We start from the raw sequence: 6039 nt of genomic DNA on the forward strand, positions 1-6039 counted from the left end.
ACAAGTGAATACTTTTTCTTGGCATATGTCAGCCAAAGACATGGACACTACCGTTCAACAGTTTGGGGTCACTGAGAAGTGTCCTTACTTTTGAAAGTAAAGCAGTTTTTTTCAACGAAGATAACGATAAATGAATCATAAACCCAGTCTAGACATTGTTAATGTGGTAAATGACTATTCTAGCTGGAAATGGCTGATTTTTAATGGAATATCTCCATAGGGGTACAGCGGAACATTTGATTACGATTACGATGAAACACAAAAATTTTATTTGGAAATTTTGCTATTAGAAACTCTGGTGTTGCTGAAAGCTTCAGTAAGAGGCTGTGTGGGTGAAACCAACTCCTATTTACAGGCAACAAGCATGCTAACCCTGGATCAGAGTCACTCTCTGAGCCGGGGGATTACTTTCACCTGTTAAAACATCCAGTTTCTCTGACGTGGGCTTGGTCGGCTTTTAATTGAGTTTTATACAAACACGACGACGTTCAAAACGTCTCGCAGGGTTTCTGCTGAGTGATCCGCCGTTAGACATAACCGTACAAACTCTGCAGTTACAGTACTCGAGCAAACACACACTTGTTCCTGCAGGTGTACATAATGTGAATGAAAATCAGTGCGGTCACACATGTAAACACACCAGATTCTTTCAAAGCACACAGACTGCAAACCCACCTATACAGGCGAACACACCTGGCCTGCTGGCATCACGTCTCAGAAGCTCATTTGAAAGCCATCAGACCTGCTCTGACTCACAGCGCCGCAGGCTGCTGCTACCAAAGAGGCCCCGGCTCTGAGGCTCCATACCCAGAGGCAGCGCACCAGACCTGGGTTGAGGAGAGGTGAGGCGGCTCTGGATCACGGTGGGGAGGGACCCTGCTTTTCTGTTAAAGCCACTGAAACAGAACCAGAGGCCAAGAGCTTTGATATGGCTTTGTGGGCAGAATTATCTCCGAGGGCGAGATTAAGATTTTAAAGTTGGATAAATTACTGCTAATCATCCTGCGCCTACTCAAAGTGTCGTACTGCACGCATACGCCAATCTCACACTGAATGATGAATCTTCAGCGGTCCTTTGGGGAGAATGAATTCCAATTGGAAAGGAAGTTACAGCAGGGGGAGAAAGGGGGTAATAATTTGTGTGATATGTGATCTCCATGCAGTGGGAGATGGATGCTTTATTTCTGGATCATATATGCCTTTATGTCAAGTCAGCTTTATGTGTATATACATACATACATATACATATATATATATATATATATATATATATATTATGGCATGCCGTTTAGGAAATTATATATATAATGAAACTTGATATATATATAATGAAACTCGATATATATATAATGAAACTTGATATATATATAATGAAACTTGATATATATATATAATGAAACTTGATATATATATAATGAAACTTGATATATATATATATAATGAAAGTTGATATATATATATAATGAAAGTTGATATATATATATAATGAAAGTCGATATATATATAATGAAACTTGATATATATATAATGAAAATTGATATATATATAATGAAAGTTGATATATATATATATAATGAAAATTGATATATATATAATGAAAGTTGATATATATATATAATGAAAGTTGATATATATATAATGAAACTTGATATATATATAATGAAAGTCGGAATATAGAATGTTCAGATTTTCATTCCATCTATTCAAAGTTTCATTCCATATATTCAGACTTTTTCCTACTGAGCCCTGGAAGGACATGGCAAACAAAAACAGGAACCTTATTGGACATTTGCTCTTCAGATGAGCTCTTCTGTGATTATCTATCTGTCTTCATGGTTGTCACAGGGAACGGCGACTACGTTTGAGAAAACAGGTAATTTTTAGAGATGTTTTGATTCTGAACACTGAACGTGTTAGCATTAGCTTAGCTACTTAGCTTCGACTACATTTGCATCCCTACATAGCTTAAAGGTTAAACACATGCACCATATGTTGATGATAATGATAATATCTATGTTTATCTTTATAGCTGGTCTTAAGGCTAATTACGAGGCAGAGGTCAGCTGCTGCCTGGACACATCCATGATCACGCCACTGGTGGGACACAATTGTACTGGATTTCAGCTGAAGGCTGCTGTTCTGTCCAAACTGAGACATTTTTATTGTGACATACCCTCCACTGTTGTTAGCTTTTGATTCAATAATTTTTTTTGAGATGAGGAAATCACTATTGCATGTTTCTAGTTAAATACCCTACTTTTATGATATATCACTACAGCGTGCACTTTTTATATTTTCCATCAATTTCACCCAAAAGTTGAATAACTACTTGTGAGCAGTGTATGTAGACACATAATAGAAGCACATTTCAATAATATGTCTGCTGCAGTAGTGCAGTTTATCTACCTAGATTGGTGTAACAGTAAAAAAAACAACAATATATGCTACTGATGTTTCTGACTAAAATCTGCTTGAAAAGCACAACTGCTTATCTGTCAAAATGTGTGTAACAAAAGTGTGCACTGAACACTGAATAAAGTCTCTGTAGATTATAGACAAAATTTGCATCTCTCATCACAAATTTCTGTTCATTCATCCAAAGTGCATGAGTAAAATACAAAACAGGTGAAGTACTAAAAAAGATTTATTTTCTAGAAAAGCCAATAGTCAACAATGCAGTTTAATTCTGGGACAGTTGCTCCAGCACCGACACCATGCGTCCCATCAGTGCAACCAAGGTTTTCATTCATCTTCTGGATGTTCTGGAGCATGGCAGAGGTCACGTCTTGGTGTCTTCCGATCTGTTCCAAGAACCGTTCCTCTGACCTCTCCAGATACTGCAGAGGATCCACAGCAGCTTCCTGGTTCCCTTTTCCTGCATAAAAGCACCAAAAAGTACGAGTTGTCAGTAATTATTTTCTATTTTCATAAACACAGTTAACTTAAAGTAAATGTTCTATTTTGTGATTTTAGGATGGGTCAAAAGATAACATACTGATCATGTTGATGTCTGCATAGTCTAAACAGATCTTACTTGATTTGGTCTGTAGAGAGGAGGACAGCGTGGAGGAGCTGCAAGACGGAACCAGTAAGCTGCAGACTAGTGCTCCTGGTAACTGGACCTCATCATCCAAGGCCGACAACTAAATAAAATGAACAAGACATGCTGTTGATAGCATCTGTAATACAAATGATTTTATCCATTAACTGATTTATTGCTTTGTCCATACAATGTTAGAAAGTCTTACAAATAATACCTGTAATAATTTCCAACAGTGATAAATGCCTTGTTTTATTTTACAACAAAAAACACCAAAAGCATCTGTGTATAAGAAATCAGTGCATTGGATTTCCACATCTGCAAAGCTAGAAAATCACACATCAGAATTTCACCTTGAAATTATGAAAATAGCTGCAGATTACCAGTACTCTTTACTTCATTGTGTTAACTTGATCATTTCAATCAGTTTTTTAGACTTGTATTACTGATACGAAACATAATCAACACATAAATTAAAATGTGTTCGCAAAGAGTTCACTGGTTCTTCAAGGGAAATTTCAATGATAACCATATAGTTCAGTAATATGATTAATGGGTCATTGTGTAACAGCGTGGGAGGTTCTGAATACAGGTCTTGGACTGAAATATTGCTGCTGCTTTCCTCCGGTTTTATAAGGAGTTGTTTCATAGCTTGTTAGCTTACCAGCGGCTAACTGGCTGGCAAACAATAGTTGAACGCCAACCTCTAATCACTGATCCGGTGTCCGGACCGCGTTAGCTGGCGGAACGTTCATAATACTGATGTGGGACTGTTGTAGCTAGCGTATTCATAGTAGGATAACAGCAGGATGTTGGAGAAATAAAACTTACCATTATCAGGATCGCTGGTCTGCATGGCAGACTCTTAGCGCATCGCACTGCTTGAATGTCTGTGTGTTTCAGGCCGATTTTAAAATAAAACTCAATAAAATTCTCGTCCGGGTGAGTGTCCTTCGTTGTCGCTTCGCCATACGGACATGTCCCTTCCGGGGCTCGGTAGGAAAAAAAGATTTGATATATATATAATGAAAGTTGATATATATATATAATGAAAGTCGATATATATATAATGAAACTTGATATATATATAATGAAAGTTGATATATATATATAATGAAACTTGATATATATATAATGAAAGTTGATATATATATAGTGAAAGTCGATATATATATATAATGAAAGTCGATATATATATATATAATGAAAGTCGAGATATATATATAATGAAAGTTGATATATATATAATGAAAGTCGATATATATATAATGAAAGTTGATATATATATATAATGAAAGTTGATATATATATATATATATATCAACTTTCATTATATATATATCAAGTTTCATTATATATATATCGACTTTCATTATATATATAATTTCCTAAACGGCATGCCATAATATATATATATATATATATATATATACATATATATATACATATATATACATATATATATATATATATATATATATATATATACATATATATATATACATATATATACATATATATATATATATACATATATATATATATATATATATATATATATATGTATACATATATATATATATATATATGTATATATATATATATATATATATATGTATGTATAACATTTAAAAACAACCAAGACTGACCAAAGTGCTTCACAGTTCACAATCGAAAATAAGACATAATCTGTGAGGAAATACATGGCCACATTTCCTCACAGAGCAAGATCAACAAGGCCATATATCAAAGTGTCAGCCCTCAACCAGAGAGTACATATAAGTCTTCAGCAGGCACTTGAAGGTATCTAGAGACCAAGTGGTTCCAATCTGAACAGGTAAGTGGTTCCACAGACTGGATACAGCCACAGAAAAGGCTTGGTTCCCTCTGCTTCTGAACCTGGATCTGGTTACTTTCAGGACCATCTGATTGGCTGACTTCAGTGATAAAACTGAAGCATGGACATGTACAAGCATAAATAAGAAACTGCTAACCCATTTAGAACCTTAAAAACAACCAAAAATCTTAAAAACAATTGTTACGCACCTGTCTGTAGGAAGGTGGCAGAATGTTTGAATAAAAAAAATGAATATTTTTCCCAGTCTCCAAAAAAAAAAAAGAAACAATTATCAAGTTCTCAGAAAAATACAAAAGGTTTATTTACAATATTTTACAAATCAAAGAGGCCACCACATGGGCTATTCATTCAAAACAAACCAAAACTGGATACAAACTAAAGAGGCAGTTTAAGCACTCAAACTAAAAAACCTATCCAACAAAATTACAACTACTACAAAAAGAAAACCTAAGTCTAACAAACAACAACTACACTAGATTAATCTAACAAGAAAACACAAGTATCAGGCAAAATAGGTTGAAGTCTGGGGAAAAACAAAGGGTGCTCCTATCAGAAAGACTCCTCCATCACTGCAGGCCGCCAAGATTTGAAATGGTGAGCAGCCAATCAGCACGGGGTCCACCTCGCCACCAATCACAGCTCCTGGACAGAACAAAGATAGACACACACAGACAGACCACGCACTACAACCTAACAAGATGAAAAGACGAGTCACACAGAAAACAAGGATGAGCAAAGATCCACACAAAGACAGAACACCCACTCCTAGACAACAAAACAGATCCAAACTGCAAACACAATAACACAAAATATGGCCTCAGCCGTAACAACAATTCTGAAGCAAACATAAAGCTAGTGGAGCGAAGCTAAAACTCTAGTGATGTGTTCTTTGTTGGTTAGATGTCGGGCAGCAGCATTTTGTACCAGCTGGAGCTGAAGACATCTCTGTCAAAAATCACACCACGATTTTTTGACAATCTCTGTTTCTGTTTCATTGAAACAAAGAAAATGAATGTCTAACCATGACTTTAAAACCTTTAGGCTGTTCAGTAACGGCTGCAATGAACCGACAGTTTTGGGTCTAATTTTTTAAGTAAATCTGGGCATCATCTGCAAAACAGTGAAAGGAAATGTTGTGCTT

General features: G+C 35.5%; 1 long non-coding RNA gene across 1 annotated transcript; it reads right to left on the reverse strand.

Moving 5' to 3' along the window:
* Window positions 1-2626: 2626 nt before the first annotated feature.
* On the reverse strand, window positions 2627-4217 carry LOC127533007 (uncharacterized). Its single transcript, XR_007940613.1, has 3 exons — window positions 3872-4217; window positions 3035-3143; window positions 2627-2875 (listed from the first exon to the last, which is right to left on the reverse strand). It is a non-coding gene; the product is annotated as an uncharacterized LOC127533007 (long non-coding RNA).
* Between the last annotated feature and the right edge of the window lie 1822 nt (window positions 4218-6039).

Source organism: Acanthochromis polyacanthus, chromosome 2 (assembly GCF_021347895.1).
Source record: "Acanthochromis polyacanthus isolate Apoly-LR-REF ecotype Palm Island chromosome 2, KAUST_Apoly_ChrSc, whole genome shotgun sequence".
NCBI lineage: Eukaryota > Metazoa > Chordata > Actinopteri > Pomacentridae > Acanthochromis > Acanthochromis polyacanthus.